Below are 20,565 nucleotides of genomic sequence, written 5' to 3' on the forward strand. Positions count from 1 at the left end.
TATCTATGTTACAGTTCTCAAATCGAGGGACTTCTTGTTCCTGAGTTGCTCTCGAGATGCAATCTCTGTCCCGATAATTGAATACCTTGGCAATGATGGCCTTGGGGATGGAGTGGGGGAGCCCTGGGTTGCAGAGGTAGGGCCAAGGCACTGTAAGCTTGTTTAGTTAAAAAGATGTCATAAAGGCCCGTGATTTCAGGGCTGATCTAATCCAGTCCTCCAAGAAGTGTTCAGTAGATGAGCCCTCCACTTTCTCTGGAGAACCCAAAACCTGAATGTTGCTGCGTCGGAAGCCGACCTCTGCACCCTCCTGTCCAGCTCCGCAACCGTGGTAGTAATGGTGGCCATCTGATGCTTCAAGGTTGCCACCTCCCCCTGCAGGGTTTTGATGTTAGTTTCAGCACTGGTGACCTTGTCAGAGACTTTTAATAAATCAGCTCTCAATAGATTGACATAGATCGACATGGCCTCTATCTGGTGCTCCAGCACTGTTTGTGTCTCCTGAATAGCTGTCAGAAGATCTGCCCTTGAGGGTGCTGAGGTATTCTCCCCCGAGTCCCCCGTGTCTACTATGCTTGATTACCTTGTCAACCTGCGAGTAGGCTGTCTTGGGGTGGTATACTGTATAATAGTGCTCGTCACCGATGCTTGTGCTGTTTTGTCCTTATCCATAATGGCTGTCACGATGCTGCTCACACCTCACAGTGCACAGCTAATTTTCTGCTCTAGAGAATCCTCACTGGTCAGGGGTGGCATCCGCAGCCAACTATACACTCTTCAGTCTTACTGAATCCACCAAAGGAGAGGGGCCCAGGTCAAAAGTGAGAGTGGGTTGGAGGCCGGCTGTCAAGCAGGGTCTGAAGCACCAGTCTGTACACCTCCAAGCCTTTATACCATATCCCCTGTGTCCTCCACCAGTTAAGTGAGCACCGTAGCTCTAACCGTCCCCACACTAGTCCACCTGGTCCAATCAGTGACAACCGACAGAGAGGCAGGGCTAATTACACAGTCAACAAGGTGCACCCCCTCAGGGGGCTGTAGCAACCCTAGGCCCCCAGATGGCAGCGGACAGTGTAGGAGGCTGGACTGGCTTGTAGTGAGTACCAAGGGGTACTTGCACCTTGCACCAGGCCCAGTTATCCCTTATTAGTGTATAGGGTGTCTAGCAGCTTAGGCTGATAGATAATGGTAGCTTAGCAGAGCAGCTTAGGCTGAACTAGGAGACGTGTGAAGCTACTACAGTACCACTTAGTGTCATATGCACAATATCATAAGAAAACACAATACACAGTTATACTAAAAATAAAGGTACTTTATTTTTATGACAATATGCCAAAGTATCTTAGAGTGTACCCTCAGTAAGAGGATAGGAAATATACACAAGATATATATACACAATAGCAAAAATATGCAGTATAGTCTTAGAAAACAGTGCAAACAATGTATAATTACAATAGGATGCAATGGGGAAACATAGGGATAGGGGCAACACAAACCATATACTCCAAAAGTGGAATGTGAACCACGAATGGACCCCAAACCTATGTGACCTTGTAGAGGGTCGCTGGGACTATTAGAAAATAGTGAGAGTTAGAAAAATAACCCTCCCCAAGACCCTGAAAAGTGAGTGCAAAGTGCACCAAAGTTCCCCTAAGGACAAAATAGTCGTGTTAGAGGGAGAATGCAAGGAAAACACAAATCAGCAATGCAACAACGATGGATTCCTGTCTGAAGGTACCTGTGGAACAAGGGGACCAAGTCCAAAAGTCACAAGCAGCTCGGAGATGGGCAGATGCCCAAGAAATGCCAGCGGTTGGTGCAAAGAAGCTCTTACTAGGCTGAAGAACTGTGAATACTGCAGGAACGACAAGGGCTAGAGACTTCCCCTTTGGAGGATGGATCCCCCACGCCTTGGCGAGTCGTGCAGAAGTGTTTTCCCGCCGGATGGACGCCAACAAGCCTTGCTACACGCAAATCGTGCGTTTGGCGTTTTTGGACGCTGCTGGGGCCCAGGAGGGACCAGAAGGTCGCAAATTGGACCTGCAGAGAGAGGGGACGTCGAGCAAGACAAAGAGCCCTCACTGAAGCAGGTAGCACCCGGAGAAGTGCCAGAAACAGGCACTACGAGGATGCGTGAAACGGTGCTCGCCGAAGTTGCACAAAGGAGTCCCACGTCGCCGGAGACCAACTTAGAAAGTCGTGCAATGCAGGTTAGAGTGCCGTGGACCCAGGCTTGGCTGTGCACACAGGATTTCCGCCGGAAGTGCACAGGGGCCGGAGAAGCTTGCAAAGTCGCGGTTCCCAGCAATGCAGCCCAGCGAGGTGAGGCAAGGACTTACCTCCACCAAACTTGGGCTGAAGAGTCACTGGACTGTGGGGGTCACTTGGACGGTGTCGCTGGATTCGAGGGACCTCGCTCGTCGTGCTGAGAGGAGACCCAAGGGACCGGAGATGCAGCTTTTTGGTGCCTGCGGTTGCAGGGGGAAGATTCCGTCGACCCACGGGAGATTTCTTCGGAGCTTCTGGTGCAGAGAGGAGGCAGACTACCCCCACAGCATGCACAAGCAGGAAAACAGTCGAGAAGGCGGCAGGATCAGCGTTACAGAGTTGCAGTAGTCGTCTTTGCTACTATGTTGCAGGTTTGCAGGCTTCCAGCGCGGTCAGCGGTCGATTCCTTATCAGAAGGTGAAGAGGGAGATGCAGAGGAACTCGGCTGAGCTCATGCATTCGTTATCTAAAGTTTCCCCAGAGACAGAGACCCTAAATAGCCAGAAAAGAGGGTTTGGCTACCTAGGAGAGAGGAAAGGCTACTAACACCTGAAGGAGCCTATCACAAGGAGTCTCTGACGTCACCTGGTGGCACTGGCCACTCAGAGCAGTCCAGTGTGCCAGCAGCACCTCTGTTTCCAAGATGGCAGAGGTCTGGAGCACACTGGAGGAGCTCTGGACACCTCCCAGGGGAGGTGCAGGTCAGGGGAGTCGTCACTCCCCTTTCCTTTGTCCAGTTTCGCGCCAGAGCAGGGGCTAAGGGGTCCCTGAACCGGTGTAGACTGGCTTATGCAGAATTGGGCACCTCTGTGCCCAACAAAGCATTTCCAGAGGCTGGGGGAGGCTACTCCTCCCCTGCCTTCACACCATTTTCCAAAGGGAGAGGGTGTCACACCCTCTCTCAGAGGAAGTTCTTTGTTCTGCCATCCTGGGCCAGGCCTGGCTGGACCCCAGGAGGGCAGATGCCTGTCTGAGGGGTTGGCAGCAGCAGCAGCTGCAGTGAAACCCCAGGAAGGGCAGTCTGGCAGTCCCAGGGTCTGTGCTACAGACCACTGGGATCATGGAATTGTACCAACAATGCCAGGATGGCATAGAGGGGGCAATTCCATGATCATAGACATGTTACATGGCCATATTCGGAGTTACCATGGTGAAGCTACATATAGGTAGTGACCTATATGTAGTGCACGCGTGTAATGGTGTCCCCGCACTCACAAAGTTCAGTGAATTGGCTCTGAACAATGTGGGGGCACCTTGGCTAGTGCCAGGGTGCCCTCACACTAAGTAACTTTGCACCTAACCTTTACCAGGTAAAGGTTAGATATATAGGTGACTTATAAGTTACTTAAGTGCAGTGTAAAATGGCTGTGAAATAACGTGGACGTTATTTCACTCAGGCTGCAGTGGCAGGCCTGTGTAAGAATTGTCAGAGCTCCCTATGGGTGGCAAAAGAAATGCTGCAGCCCATAGGGATCTCCTGGAACCCCAATACCCTGGGTACCTCAGTACCATATACTAGGGAATTATAAGGGTGTTCCAGTAAGCCAATGTAAATTGGTAAAATTGGTCACTAGCCTGTTAGTGACAATTTGAAAGTAATGAGAGAGCATAACCACTGAGGTTCTGGTTAGCAGAGCCTCAGTGAGACAGTTAGGCACCACACAGGGAACATATACATGCACACCTATGAGCACTGGGGCCCTGTGTGACAGGGTCCCAGTGACACATACATATAGGCCACAAACCTATGAGCACTGGGGTCCTGACCAGCAGGATCCCAGTGACACATAACAACCATACTGAAAACATAGTGTTTTCACTATGAGCACTGAGGCCTGGCTATCAGGATCCCAGTGAGACAGTGAAAACAGTGACAAACACCCTGACATACACTCACAAACAGGCCAAAAGTGGGGGTAACAAGGCTAGAAAGAGGCTACCTTCTCACACAACCCCCCCCCAAACGAAGGACAATAAGGCTAACCTTGGCCAGTTGAGACTTTATTGTCTAAGTGGTGATAAGTAGAGAGTAGCTCTGCAATAGACTGGTTACTCCCTTTATCATCCACTATATGGTTACTTCCCTGTGGGGATGTAAACCACCCTGTTTGAAGTTTTTTAGCTAACCAACAATGTGAAGATGTATTTTCAGAGTTTCTATCAGTAAGTTTTAGTTTAGAGCAGTGGGAATTATCCACTGAACCTATTTGTAATGATGGAAATGCCAGACAGGGATGCTGTCTCAGTAAAGCCATAGCTGGACAAAAACTTTGTCCATTTGGCTGGAAGAGAGAACAGGGATGCTGTTTCTCTTGAGTTGGAGCAGGGCAGGGATGCTGTCCTATCAGCTCCACACTAGGGCAGGGATGCTGTCCTAAGTGTTGTGAGGCAGTGCAGAGTTTCTGCACTAAAGTTTCTCTGGGAGGGTTGGAGGGATGCTCCATGTTAACTAAAATGGTGCTCTTTTTCTCACCAATGTTAGTTATCCCACAGAGAGGTACTTCCACCTCAGGGAGTACAGTTTTGCCAACTGATGATTCCCTTGGAACAGGTGCCACCCCAGGAGAGGTTTCTCCCACCACAGGAATGGTATCCTGAATGGTAGGGTGGTTAGGGGATACTGTGATACCCTTTTTACCTGTTGATGGAGAGGGATCCTGAGTTTTCAGGCCTTCTCTCCTTTGCTTTTTCATTTCACTTGAAATGAGAGGGAACAATTCCTCAGGGATGCCCAGCATTGCTGCATGGGCATAAAACTCTACATCAGCCCAACCTGAGGCCTCTAGGTCATTACCTAAGAGACAGTCTACAGGTAAGCTAGGTGATACCACCACCTGCTTAGGGCCAGTAACTCCACCCCAACTAAACTGAATTATAGCTAAGGGAAGAAACTTAGTGGAGTTATGGACATCAATAATCTTATACTGTTGTCCAATGATGTGTTGATCAGGGTGCACTAGGTTGTCAGTCACCAAAGTGAAACTGGCACCTGTGTCCCTGTAGGCCAAGGCCTCAACACCATTTATTGAAACTGTCTGCCTGTACTTATCCATTGTAAGGGGACAAGCAGCCAGTGTGGCAAGGCCAGTGCCACTAGGTGTGACAGAAACTGTCTTGGGACTGATGACATCAGTTTCCACTATGGACCCATAAGTGAACCCAACTACACCCTTTGCTTGACTGTTGCCAGCAGTCCCACCACTAGTACCACTACTGCTAGGGGCACTAGAGCTTGATGTATTAGTGGTGGTAGGCTCAGGGGGTTTACCTGGACAGGACTTATCCCCTGGCCTATGGCCTCTGTTTTTACACACAAAGCACCAAGGCTTTTTAATGTGTGCAGGTTGGGAAGAAGAGGAAGAATTTGTTTTATCCCCACCCTCTGAAGAGTGTTTAAGATTTGAAGTGGGATCTTTGGTTTTACCCTTATCCCCATGCTTATCTTGAGATTTTTCACCATCTTTCTTCTTATTGCCATCTTTGTCACCCCCTGTATGAACTTTTCTGTTCACCCTTGTTCTGACCCATTTGTCTGCCTTCTTTCCCAATTCTTGGGGAGAGGTCAGATCAGAGTCTACCAGGTACTGGTGCAACAAATCAGACACACAATTATTAAGTATATGCTCTCTCAGGATTGTGTTATACAGGCTTTCATAATCAGTAACTTTACTGCCATGTAACCACCCCTCCAAGGCCTTCACTGCCTGGTCAATGAAATCAACCCAGTCTTGTGAAGACTCCTTTTTGGTCTCTCTGAACTTTATCCTGTACTGTTCAGTGGTTAAGCCATAACCATCCAGGAGTGCATTCTTAAGAACTTGGAAATTATTAGCATCATTTTCTTTTACAGTAAGGAGCCTATCCCTACCTTTTCCAGTAAATGATAGCCATAGGATAGCAGCCCACTGCTTTTGAGGGACATCCTGTACAGCACAGGCCCTCTCAAGTGCAGCAAACCACTTGTTAATGTCATCCCCCTCCTTATAAGGGGGAACTATCTTGTGCAGATTCCTGGAATCATGCTCTTTTGCAGGATGACTATGGGGAATACTGCTGCTGCCACCATGGGTATCTAAACCCAACTTCTGTCTTTCCCTCTCTATTTCTAAAGACTGTCTATCCAAATCCAGCTGTTGCTTCTTGAGCTTCAGTCTGGTTTGTTCCACTCTCAATCTATTGAGCTCCCTTTCTAACAATCTGTCATCAGGGTGGGTGGGAGGGACATTTCTAGATACAGAGGTATGATGGGAATGAACAGAAGGAGACCTGTCCCTTACAGAGGGCACCCTAACAGCTTGGCTACCAGTATAATGTGAGAGCACACCATCAGTATGGTGTGATTCAACCTCTGTACCAACTATGCTAGACTGTCTAGTAATGGGCAGGCTGAGAAGTTTCTTTCCTGAACCTTTTCCTGGGGGAGTCCCTGGATCAGATTGAGAACCATTAGCTACTTTTTCTACAGATTGGGCACTTATGGCCTTATCCTGTACTCTAAGCATATTAATTAACAGTTCTAAAGAAGGATTCTTCCCTACACTCAAACCTCTCTCTATGCAGAGACTCCTTGCTCCTTTCCAGCTAAGGTGATCATATGCAAGTTTGGACAGTTCAACTTTTTGGCCTGTGCCAGACATTTTTAGAGAGAGTTAAAGTGATAGATAAAGAGAAAAAAGTTTTCAGAACTTTTTGGAAAGACAGAAAAAACTTTTTAAACTTTTAAGAACTTTTTGAAAGTTTAGTAGTACTTTTCAGCACTTAGAAAAGAGTGAAAAGAGGAAATGCAAAACTTTTTGGCTATGTGTATATACACTGACCTTGTTTTGTATATTTTTCTCTTATGAAAAGTACAATGACAAGAGTGGTAAGTAGTCTCAAGCACTTATCCCACCACTGCACAACCAATGTAGGAGGCTGGACTGGCTTGTAGTGAGTACCAAGGGGTACTTGCACCTTGCACCAGGCCCAGTTATCCCTTATTAGTGTATAGGGTGTCTAGCAGCTTAGGCTGATAGATAATGGTAGCTTAGCAGAGCAGCTTAGGCTGAACTAGGAGACGTGTGAAGCTACTACAGTACCACTTAGTGTCATATGCACAATATCATAAGAAAACACAATACACAGTTATACTAAAAATAAAGGTACTTTATTTTTATGACAATATGCCAAAGTATCTTAGAGTGTACCCTCAGTAAGAGGATAGGAAATATACACAAGATATATATACACAATAGCAAAAATATGCAGTATAGTCTTAGAAAACAGTGCAAACAATGTATAATTACAATAGGATGCAATGGGGAAACATAGGGATAGGGGCAACACAAACCATATACTCCAAAAGTGGAATGTGAACCACGAATGGACCCCAAACCTATGTGACCTTGTAGAGGGTCGCTGGGACTATTAGAAAATAGTGAGAGTTAGAAAAATAACCCTCCCCAAGACCCTGAAAAGTGAGTGCAAAGTGCACCAAAGTTCCCCTAAGGACAAAATAGTCGTGTTAGAGGGAGAATGCAAGGAAAACACAAATCAGCAATCCAACAACGATGGATTCCTGTCTGAAGGTACCTGTGGAACAAGGGGACCAAGTCCAAAAGTCACAAGCAGCTCGGAGATGGGCAGATGCCCAAGAAATGCCAGCGGTTGGTGCAAAGAAGCTCTTACTAGGCTGAAGAACTGTGAATACTGCAGGAACGACAAGGGCTAGAGACTTCCCCTTTGGAGGATGGATCCCCCACGCCTTGGCGAGTCGTGCAGAAGTGTTTTCCCGCCGGATGGACGCCAACAAGCCTTGCTACACGCAAATCGTGCGTTTGGCGTTTTTGGACGCTGCTGGGGCCCAGGAGGGACCAGAAGGTCGCAAATTGGACCTGCAGAGAGAGGGGACGTCGAGCAAGACAAAGAGCCCTCACTGAAGCAGGTAGCACCCGGAGAAGTGCCAGAAACAGGCACTACGAGGATGCGTGAAACGGTGCTCGCCGAAGTTGCACAAAGGAGTCCCACGTCGCCGGAGACCAACTTAGAAAGTCGTGCAATGCAGGTTAGAGTGCCGTGGACCCAGGCTTGGCTGTGCACACAGGATTTCCGCCGGAAGTGCACAGGGGCCGGAGAAGCTTGCAAAGTCGCGGTTCCCAGCAATGCAGCCCAGCGAGGTGAGGCAAGGACTTACCTCCACCAAACTTGGGCTGAAGAGTCACTGGACTGTGGGGGTCACTTGGACGGTGTCGCTGGATTCGAGGGACCTCGCTCGTCGTGCTGAGAGGAGACCCAAGGGACCGGAGATGCAGCTTTTTGGTGCCTGCGGTTGCAGGGGGAAGATTCCGTCGACCCACGGGAGATTTCTTCGGAGCTTCTGGTGCAGAGAGGAGGCAGACTACCCCCACAGCATGCACAAGCAGGAAAACAGTCGAGAAGGCGGCAGGATCAGCGTTACAGAGTTGCAGTAGACGTCTTTGCTACTATGTTGCAGGTTTGCAGGCTTCCAGCGCGGTCAGCGGTCGATTCCTTATCAGAAGGTGAAGAGGGAGATGCAGAGGAACTCGGCTGAGCTCATGCATTCGTTATCTAAAGTTTCCCCAGAGACAGAGACCCTAAATAGCCAGAAAAGAGGGTTTGGCTACCTAGGAGAGAGGAAAGGCTACTAACACCTGAAGGAGCCTATCACAAGGAGTCTCTGACGTCACCTGGTGGCACTGGCCACTCAGAGCAGTCCAGTGTGCCAGCAGCACCTCTGTTTCCAAGATGGCAGAGGTCTGGAGCACACTGGAGGAGCTCTGGACACCTCCCAGGGGAGGTGCAGGTCAGGGGAGTGGTCACTCCCCTTTCCTTTGTCCAGTTTCGCGCCAGAGCAGGGGCTAAGGGGTCCCTGAACCGGTGTAGACTGGCTTATGCAGAATTGGGCACCTCTGTGCCCAACAAAGCATTTCCAGAGGCTGGGGGAGGCTACTCCTCCCCTGCCTTCACACCATTTTCCAAAGGGAGAGGGTGTCACACCCTCTCTCAGAGGAAGTTCTTTGTTCTGCCATCCTGGGCCAGGCCTGGCTGGACCCCAGGAGGGCAGATGCCTGTCTGAGGGGTTGGCAGCAGCAGCAGCTGCAGTGAAACCCCAGGAAGGGCAGTCTGGCAGTCCCAGGGTCTGTGCTACAGACCACTGGGATCATGGAATTGTACCAACAATGCCAGGATGGCATAGAGGGGGCAATTCCATGATCATAGACATGTTACATGGCCATATTCGGAGTTACCATGGTGAAGCTACATATAGGTAGTGACCTATATGTAGTGCACGCGTGTAATGGTGTCCCCGCACTCACAAAGTTCAGTGAATTGGCTCTGAACAATGTGGGGGCACCTTGGCTAGTGCCAGGGTGCCCTCACACTAAGTAACTTTGCACCTAACCTTTACCAGGTAAAGGTTAGATATATAGGTGACTTATAAGTTACTTAAGTGCAGTGTAAAATGGCTGTGAAATAACGTGGACGTTATTTCACTCAGGCTGCAGTGGCAGGCCTGTGTAAGAATTGTCAGAGCTCCCTATGGGTGGCAAAAGAAATGCTGCAGCCCATAGGGATCTCCTGGAACCCCAATACCCTGGGTACCTCAGTACCATATACTAGGGAATTATAAGGGTGTTCCAGTAAGCCAATGTAAATTGGTAAAATTGGTCACTAGCCTGTTAGTGACAATTTGAAAGTAATGAGAGAGCATAACCACTGAGGTTCTGGTTAGCAGAGCCTCAGTGAGACAGTTAGGCACCACACAGGGAACATATACATGCACACCTATGAGCACTGGGGCCCTGTGTGACAGGGTCCCAGTGACACATACATATAGGCCACAAACCTATGAGCACTGGGGTCCTGACCAGCAGGATCCCAGTGACACATAACAACCATACTGAAAACATAGTGTTTTCACTATGAGCACTGAGGCCTGGCTATCAGGATCCCAGTGAGACAGTGAAAACAGTGACAAACACCCTGACATACACTCACAAACAGGCCAAAAGTGGGGGTAACAAGGCTAGAAAGAGGCTACCTTCTCACAGACAGCAAGGATGCACAAGTTTCAGTCTGCAGCAACTCAATCCCCTGCGTAACATCAGGCAACCAGCAACCTGTTAGAGTCCTGTGTACCAGTATCACTACGCTGTAGGGATGGAGCCTCCTGTCTCCACAATCACAGATTATCCTGGGAGCCCCCGTTGCCCAGCCCAGGATTTCACTTGCAGTCTGTGCACAAGGGACTCACTGTGGCATTATTAAACTGTAGGCCAACCGGCTTCTCAGTGGGGGTTCAGAGGGGCAATCATGATGCCCCTCAAGTTCACTGCCTCGTGTCATGCAGGGTGGGATCAAAGGGCCACTGGGACTGCAGGGTGATTTATTATAAGGCGGCAGATGTCATATCTGCAGGGGAGGGGGCCAGCAGATGTCCGCCTCACATCTCTCCAAGCCCCACCATCTGCCTCCTGTACCTCGTGGCTCCTCTCAACAGCCCATGGACTGCATAGCACCCCCGCAACATTGTTAGGGCAGGCACACACACTGGTCCCAAGGCAATGCCACTACTGGGGGATCTCTTCAGGAGGCACAGGCTCCCTCGTAAGCGCAGCCCCTGGTCGCCAAGGCTGCCGGTCAAGGAGAGGCAGCCCTTTGGGGTCAGCCGCACCCATTTCGTTGGTGGTCTAGTTGTATGTTGCGGTCAGCTGCACTCAACAGGCCTCTGGTCTCAGGCGCTGCAGCAACCGTCAACATTTGACTGAAACGGCGGCATGTCGTATGTCATCCACAGGTCGGGCGTAACACTCCCTTAAACTGTGCCACTGCATCTGTCGGTTTGAATCACCAACCGGACGGTGGGGCTCAGTCACCTCCTGAGCGGTCACCTCCAGCTGTAACAAATACGAATGCGGTCCGGAACGGTTGAGACTCTCATCCCCAGCCAGCCGTCCTCTGCTTACCACCTCCGAGGCCGCAGGACCAACTAGGCTGCAGTCAGCAAATATCCCAGAGTCACCTCAGTCGTCCGGGAAATAGGGCTAGGATCAGCTATGCTGGTATTTGCTATGACTATGTCATCGAGAAGTACGTCACTTTAGGCAGGATTATGTAGGATACGGGGAGAAAGTCTCCTGGTTGGGTGAGAGCGCCAGGAGCTCATGTCCTGTCGGCCATGTTGTCAGGCCACTCCCCCATGTCCAATTTTAATAGTGTTCAACTTGGTGCAAAACAATTATTTGTTTACTATTGAATCAGAAAGCACTAACCTTGTAGTTGGGATGCAGTAGAAGAGATGTATGCTTCCACACTTCTACATATCCATTGTTCATCCTACACAGTTGCAATATGTTAGTGAGTAACAGACCCAGGAAAAGAGGAATGGAATAACAGAGGGAAAACAGAGACACTGGTGTTTGCCATTCTGACTTGTGAGTTCTGCTGGGCATGGACTTCATAGAGGTTGCATGCAATTAATAAGACTATTTATTAGATGCCCATGAAGTCACGGTTAGGACATCAATGAAATATACCACATGAACCGTTATTACACCACTGTTGAAAATGGCCCTTTTTGCAGGGTTATCTCCAAACGTTTTGCTTCCGACCCTCCTGTTTTTGATCCTGTGCTGAATTCTGTTTTTGTTGGCTTTAAGACACTGGGCACTCTACCACTGCTGACCAATGCTAAAGTGCAAGCATTCCTTGTCTAAATTGTATTGGCAATTGGTTTACCCATGAATGGCACATTTGATTTACTAGTAAGACCCTATTATAGTGCACCAGGTGTACCCAGCACCTGTAAATCAAATGCTACGAGTCAGCCTGCAGCACTGATTGCGCCACCCACATGAGTAGCCCTGCAAACAAGTCTCAGACCTGTCACTACAGTGCCAGTACTTAGCGGGTGCACCCACCTGCCAGGCACAAACCTTCCTTTTATGATATGTAAGTCACCCCTAAGGTAGGCCCAAGGCAGCCCCATGGGGCAGGGTGAAGAGTATTTTAAAGGTAGGACATGTACTGGTGTATTTTACACGTCCAAGTAATGCAATACTGCTAAATTCGCTTTTCACTATTGCAAGGTCTAGCTCTCCCATAAAGCAATATGGGGATAGCCTTGAAATATCTTTTAAGTGTAATTTCCCATTGGGAGCAGATGGAGATATGGAGTCTGGGGTCTCTGAATTCACAATTTAAAAATACATCTTTTGGTGAAGTTGGTTTTTAAATTGTAAGTTTGAAAATGTCACTTTTAGAAAGGGTCCATTTTCTTGCTTAACCATACTGTGCCTCTATCTGTTTGTGGAATACATGTCTGGGTCAGGTTGACAGTTGGCTGTTTGTGGATTCACTTTAGACAGTCACACAAAGAGATCCGAGGTGTGCCCTGCTTATCCTGATGGGTCCTCCTGAGCAACGATGGTGGGAGGAACTGACTCTTGCACTTGAATAGGGCTGTGCCTGTCCTTACACAAAGCAGTCTCAAACCCCCTGGAGTGTTTCTAGGACCAGGGCAGGAAAGGCAGCAGGTCTTGTGCACTGCAAAGACTTCTCTTATAAGTTTGCCTACTTCACAGACAGAAATAGATATAAGTACTGGACCTCTGACTCCATAAAGTTAGAATCCTTCTGGACTGAGGACATTCTGCCACAAAGAAGAGCTGGATGCTGTAGGAGGGACTGCCACTCTGCCTGCTGCTTTGCTGTGCTGGCCTGCTGCTTGCTGCTTCTGTCCTGAGAGTGAAAGGACTGGACTTTGCTTTCTACATCATGCTTCCAAAGGTTCTCCAAGGGCTTGGACTGAGCTTGCCTCCTGCTAAGAAGTCTGAGTGATACCAAAGACTTCACCTGCCAGCGTCTGGGCTCTCTTGCTGAGAGTCTTGTCTTTCCAAGTGATGCCAAATCCAGTCCCTGGGCTGTTGGGACTGAGTTCTAGTATAACAAGGAAGAAACAAGTGCATAGACATCCAGAAAGACTTCAGAACTGGTGCTGTTCTCTAACCCAGCTCGCTGCCTGCACCTGAGCCGTGGTCCCCGCTGAGTGGAACAACCACAACCAATTTCGCTGCAGCTCCTCCGAAGTCCCGCCACAGCGTGAGTCCACCTATGTCCGTAGCACCTGGCTCCGACTCCACCACAGCACCTGTGGCTCCATGGGGTGATTGCGACACAGCAAAGTCAACGCCTCGCCTCTTTACCTGCTGGATTAATCAACCCAGCCTTGTTGTAAGGAGCTGACGCCTCACCGCCAAAGCCACATCACCTCCCCTGAAACCGTAAGGAATAAATGCCTCTCCTCTTCTGCCTAGCAGTAAGGAACCGACACCTCACCTCCCCAGTGGCAGTATTGAACCGAATCCACACCAGCTCCAGTGACGCCTCACCTCCCCGACTCCATGCATTGTCTTTCTTTCCTCATTGTTTTCCAAGGTACTGTGACCGGGTCCGTGTAACGTGACTGGCCCACACTCCCTCGCGAGTGGCGTCGGACTGCTGGAGACGACCCCCTAAAGACATCATGATAGCCCTAGTTGAAGCTATTGTGTTTCTTAGCGTTATCTAAGGTTTAATCTTTGAAAATGTGTATCTTTGCATGTCACCAACATCTGTGGTACCTGTCTCTGCCTCCACCATAGCATCTGTGGCACCGTGGTGTGACTGCGACACCACAAAGTTGGCATCTTGCATCCGACCTGCTGGATTCATTGACCCCACCTTCTCGTAAGGAACTGATGTCTCATCGCCAATGCCTCATAATTTTCTAAACTGGTTTGGAGTACTTGTGTGATGTTTTCCCTGTGTTACTGTGTATGTGTATAAATACTTTCCACGTTGCCTCTGAGATAAGCCTGACTGCTTCAGCGAAGCTACCAATGGGGAGAGCAGGGGTTTTCTTAGCTGTGTGACTCCCTTACCCTGACTAGAGTCAGAGTCCCTACTTGGACAGGGTGCAAATCACTGCCAATTAGAGACCCCATTTCTAACAACTACCATGATGTTTTCAGTAGTAACCCTTGCTGAACTATCAATACTTTCAACTCTACATACACATTGTAAAGACTATAAATATTTTTAGCTTTAAAACTCCTGTCCGTTAACATACATAAATGGATCGAAGTGCACTAAGAAACTTTAGTTCAGAAATCCTTTTAATCTGTATTTAATGTTTCATTACTACTTTGCGGCTTACAAAATCCAATAGCCTTCAAATAACTGTTCAGATTCACTTTTCCAATACTATTCCATTGTTAGAATACTTCTGTGAACACAGTCATCAGTTGCAGGAGGTGAGGCGTCTGTGGAAACAATTCAACTTAAGTTGTTGTGGGTCTTAAATATCAGGAAATTGGCTGAAGCAACTAAACATCTCAATCGCTTAGCAAAGACACCATTGACTGTGAGAAAACTTATACAAAACATCAAAGATGGCAGCTGCTATTCTAAAACAATGGGAGAGTTGAAAAAACATGGACAATGTAGTTCATGCTAAGTGTCATCGCACTGCATGTCCCTCAAAGGCGCAAATCCATTTGCCAAAAGGCACTCATGTTCCCTGTACTGCTAGTCTTTCCTTCCCTTGACTGGAGCTAACTTGATTGCACTCAGAATATGATGCCTATGCACCTGCAGAGTTCGGAGAGTTTCAATGAATTTGGAGCAATTGTTTGTTTTGAAAGAAGGGGTGTGCAATTGGAGCAGAAGTGGTATTCCTGAAAGAGTTTAAGGAAGGACTGTGGATACCTTTAATATTACGTAAGTGAGTGGGCATTAGATGAGTGGAGATTGATGGATTTCCTGAGGATGTTTTGATGAGGAAGGATATTTTATCTTGTGTGGTTCAATTGGGGCTCCCCTATCTATCAGTCCTGATGAAGACCCCTATGGAGCGGGTATCTGGCCCAGGAGCGTGAGGGGGTCGAAACTTCGACGATATTGCTCATGCCTGGATTGGTTGGATTGTCTTTGGAGAGAATTTAGAATGGGGGATAGAACTCTATTCTTTTGAAGAAATAATATGATAATTTAAATGTGGTGAAAGGTGTAACCAACAGGCTTTTTCTTTTAAGTGTATATATTTTTAAGAGTTATCTGTGGAATGGTTTGAGGGATAATTTCTTATTCTTTACTATAAGCACACGAGCACTTTATATCTTTTGCACTTGTTTCTCTCTCTTCTTTATGATAGGATGGGGGGCTATGAATTGTATTTAAATGTTGATATTTATGTGATAAATTGTAATAAATTGTTCTTTGAGATAATTGAATGGTAATTATGTGTATGTATGTTGAAGTGTTTTTTTTAGTTGTTTTTTTGCCGAGGGGTGTTGTTTTTTGTAAAAAGAGTTTGGAGTGGTAAGCCATGGTTCCTTGGGTACTTTCCTTCATCTAAGGTGCCAAGTATCCACAATCTCCATCCTACTGCTTGTTTTAGATGCAAAAGTGTGCCATAGTCACCTGGTTTGATTACTTAGCCTAGAAAACGTTAACGGCTGATTTAGCGTTTGGTGAGAGGGTACTCTGTCACAATGGCCATGGAGTACCCTCTCTCCAAAACTGAAGGTGCGCTCGCCTGATTTACAGACAGGCGAACCATAAGTACATCAATGACGAAGACTACTCTGTCACAGTCCCTCATATACTCCTCTGACGGCGTGACAGAGTAAGCGCAGTTGGAGGTTTGGACATTCAACATTCCACCTGATTTAGAGCAGGAGGTTGAATGGCCAGTTTTTATTCTCCCTTATCACCATGAAAAACATGGCACTAAGGGATTGTAAAAATGTGCAAATGACCCTGACACCATGGGAGAAAACTCCCATGATATGAGGGTCATTCATTGTAATTTTTTTTCAACAAACAAAATCCTGCTTTGGCAGTTTGTTTTTGAAAAGAGAAAAACATGTTTAAGTTTGATGGATGGTACTGTAATGTTGAACAAGAAGCCATTTAAACATCTAAGCAGAAAGACAAGCACATAAAGGGAATCAGGCATCAACTTTTGGGGAAACTGCTAAAGGAGGTTGTAAGGAAATGCCTCCTTGGCATGGTTGCCCCCTGACTTTTTGCCTTTGCTGATGCTATGTTTACAATTGAAAGTGTGCTGAGGCCTGCTAACCAGGCCCCAGCACCAGTGTTCTTTCCCTAACCTGTACTTTTGTATCCACAATTGGCAGACCCTGGCATCCAGATAAGTCCCTTGTAACTGGTACTTCTAGTACCAAGGGCCCTGATGCCAAGGAAGGTCTCTAAGGGCTGCAGCATGTCTTATGCCACCCTGGAGACCTCTCACTCAGCACAGACACACTGCTTGCCAGCTTGTGTGTGCTAGTGAGGACAAAACGAGTAAGTCGACATGGCACTCCCCTCAGGGTGCCATGCCAGCCTCTCACTGCCTATGCAGTATAGGTAAGACACCCCTCTAGCAGGCCTTACAGCCCTAAGGCAGGGTGCACTATACCATAGGTGAGGGTACCAGTGCATGAGCACTGTACCCCTACAGTATCTAAGCAAAACCTTAGACATTGTAAGTGCAGGGTAGCCATAAGAGTATATGGTCTGGGAGTCTGTTTTACACGAACTCCACAGCACCATAATGGCTACACTGAAAACTGGGAAGTTTGGTATCAAACTTCTCAGCACAATAAATGCACACTGATGCCAGTGTACATTTTATTGCAAAATACACCCCAGAGGGCACCTTAGAGGTGCCCCCTGAAACTTAACCGACTATCTGTGTAGGCTGACTAGTTCCAGCAGCCTGCCACACTAGAGACATGTTGCTGGCCCCATGGGGAGAGTGCCTTTGTCACTCTGAGGCCAGTAACAAAGCCTGCACTGGGTGGAGATGCTAACACCTCCCCCAGGCAGGAGCTGTAACACCTGGCGGTGAGCCTCAAAGGCTCACCCCTTTGTCACAGCACCGCAGGACACTCCAGCTAGTGGAGTTGCCCGCCCCCTCCGGCCCCCACTTTTGGCGGCAAGGCCGGAGAAAATAATGAGAATAACAAGGAGGAGTCACTGGCCAGTCAGGACAGCCCCTAAGGTGTCCTGAGCTGAGGTGACTCTAACTTTTAGAAATCCTCCATCTTGCAGATGGAGGATTCCCCCAATAGGGTTAGGATTGTGACCCCCTCCCCTTGGGAGGAGGCACAAAGAGGGTGTACCCACCCTCAGGGCTAGTAGCCATTGGCTACTAACCCCCCAGACCTAAACACGCCCTGAAATTTAGTATTTAAGGGCTACCCTGAACCCTAGAAAATTAGATTCCTGCAACAACAAGAAGAAGGACTGCCTAGCTGAAAACCCCTGCAGAGGAAGACCAGAAGACAACAACTGCCTTGGCTCCAGAAACTCACCGGCCTGTCTCCTGCCTTCCAAAGAACTCTGCTCCAGCGACGCCTTCCAAAGGGACCAGCGACCTCTGAATCCTCTGAGGACTGCCCTGCTTCGACGACGACAAGAAACTCCCGAGGACAGCGGACCTGCTCCAAAAAGACTGCAACTTTGTTTCAAGAAGCAGCTTTAAAGAACCCTGCAACTCCCCGCAAGAAGCGTGAGACTTGCAACACTGCACCCGGCGACCCCGACTCGGCTGGTGGAGAACCAACACCTCAGGGAGGACCCCCGGACTACTCTACGACTGTGAGTACCAAAACCTGTCCCCCCTGAGCCCCCACAGCGCCGCCTGCAGAGGGAATCCCGAGGCTTCCCCTGACCGCGACTCTCTGAAACCTAAGTCCCGACGCCTGGAAAAGACCCTGCACCCGCAGCCCCCAGGACCTGAAGGACCGGACCTTCACTGCAGAAGTGACCCCCAGGAGTCCCTCTCCCTTGCCCAAGTGGAGGTTTCCCCGAGGAAGCCCCCCTTGCCTTCCTGCAGCGCTGAAGAGATCCCGTGATCTCTCATTGACTTACATTGCGAACCCGACGCTTGTTCTAACACTGCACCCGGCCGCCCCCGCGCCGCTGAGGGTGAAATTTCTGTGTGGGCTTGTGTCCCCCCCTGGTGCCCTACAAAACCCCCCCTGGTCTGCCCTCCGAAGACGCGGGTACTTACCTGCAAGCAGACCGGAACCGGGGCACCTCCTTCTCTCCATTATAGCCTATGCGTTTTGGGCACCACTTTGAACTCTGCACCTGACCGGCCCTGAGCTGCTGGTGTGGTGACTTTGGGGTTGCTCTGAACCCCCAACGGTGGGCTACCTTGGACCAAGAACTGAACCCTGTAAGTGTCTTACTTACCTGGTAAAACTAACAAAAACTTACCTCCCCCAGGAACTGTGAAAATTGCACTAAGTGTCCACTTTTGAAATAGCTATTTGTGAATAACTTGAAAAGTATACATGCAATTGAAATGATTCAAAGTTCCTAATGTACTTACCTGCAATACCTTTCAAACAAGATATTACATGTTAAATTTGAACCTGTGGTTCTTAAAATAAACTAAGAAAAGATATTTTTCTATACAAAACCTATTGGCTGGATTTGTCTCTGAGTGTGTGTACCTCATTTATTGTCTATGTGTATGTACAACAAATGCTTAACACTACTCTTTGGATAAGCCTACTGCTCGACCACACTACCACAAAATAGAGCATTAGTATTATCTATTTTTACCACTATTTTACCTCTAAGGGGAACCCTTGGACTCTGTGCATGCTATTCCTTACTTTGAAATAGCACATACAGAGCCAACTTCCTACATTGGTGGATCAGCGGTGGGGTACAAGACTTTGCATTTGCTGGACTACTCAGCCAATACCTGATCACACGACAAATTCCAAAATTGTCATTAGAAATTGATTTTCGCAATTTGAACAGTTTTCTAAATTCTTAAAAGACCTGCTAGGGCCTTGTGTTAGATCCTGTTTAGCATTTCTTTTTAGAGTTTAAAAGTTTGTAAAAGTTTGAATTAGATTCTAGAACCAGTTTTAGATTCTTAAAAAGTATTCCAACTTTTAGAAGCAAAATGTCTAGCACAGATGTGACTGTGGTGGAACTCGACACCACACCTTACCTCCATCTACAGATCAGAGAGCTAAGGTCACTCTGTAAACTAAAGAAAATAGCAATGGGCCCCAAACCTACCAAAGTACAGCTCCAGGAGCTTTTGGCAGAGTTTGAAAAGGCCAACCCCTCTGAGGATGGCAACTCAGAGGATGAAGATAGTGACTTGGACGGAAATTCCCCCCCTCCAGTCCTACTTAGGGAGAGCAGGGCTTCTCAAGCCCTGACTCCACAAATAATAGTCAGAGATGCTGGTTCCCTCACAGGAGGGACCAACAACTCTGAAATCACTGAGGATAACTCCAGTGAAGAGGACATCCAGTTAGCCAGGATGGCCAAAATATTGGCTTTGGAAAGACAGATCCTAGCCATAGAGAGGGAAAGACAAGAGATGGGCCTAGGACCCATCAATGGTGGCAGCAACATAAATAGGGTCAGAGATTCTCCTGACATGTTGAAAATCCCTAAAGGGATTGTAACTAAATATGAAGATGGTGATGACATCACCAAATGGTTCACAGCTTTTGAGAGGGCTTGTGTAACCAGAAAAGTGAACAAATCTCACTGGGGTGCTCTCCTTTGGGAAATGTTCACAGGAAAGTGTAGGGATAGACTCCTCACACTCTCTGGAAAAGATGCAGAATCTTATGACCTCATGAAGGGTACCCTGATTGAGGGCTTTGGATTCTCCACTGAGGAGTATAGGATTAGATTCAGAGGGGCTCAAAAATCCTCGAGCCAGACCTGGGTTGACTTTGTAGACTACTCAGTCAAAACACTAGATGGTTGGATTCAAGGCAGTGGTGTAAGTAATTATGATGGGCTGTACAATTTATTTGTGAAAGAACACCTGTTAAGTAATTGTTTCAATGATAAACTGCATCAGCATCTGGTAGACCTAGGACCAATTTCTCCCCAAGAATTGGGAAAGAAGGCGGACCATTGGGTCAAGACAAGGGTGTCCAAAACTTCCACAGGGGGTGACCAAAAGAAAGGGGTCACAAAACCTCCCCAGGGGAAGGGTGGTGAGACAGCCAAAAATAAAAATAGTCAAGAGTCTTCTACAGGCCCCCAAAAACCTGCACAGGAGGGTGGGCCCAGAGCCTCTTCACAAAACAATCCTGGGTACAAGGGTAAAAACTTTGATCCCAAAAAGGCCTGGTGTCGAAACTGTAGTCAGTCTGGACACCAAACTGGAGACAAGGCCTGTCCCAAGAAAAGTTCCACTCCAAACTCCAATCCAGGTAACACTGGAATGGCTAGTCTCCAAGTGGGATCAACAGT

This window comes from Pleurodeles waltl, chromosome 6 (assembly GCF_031143425.1).
Source record: "Pleurodeles waltl isolate 20211129_DDA chromosome 6, aPleWal1.hap1.20221129, whole genome shotgun sequence".
NCBI lineage: Eukaryota > Metazoa > Chordata > Amphibia > Caudata > Salamandridae > Pleurodeles > Pleurodeles waltl.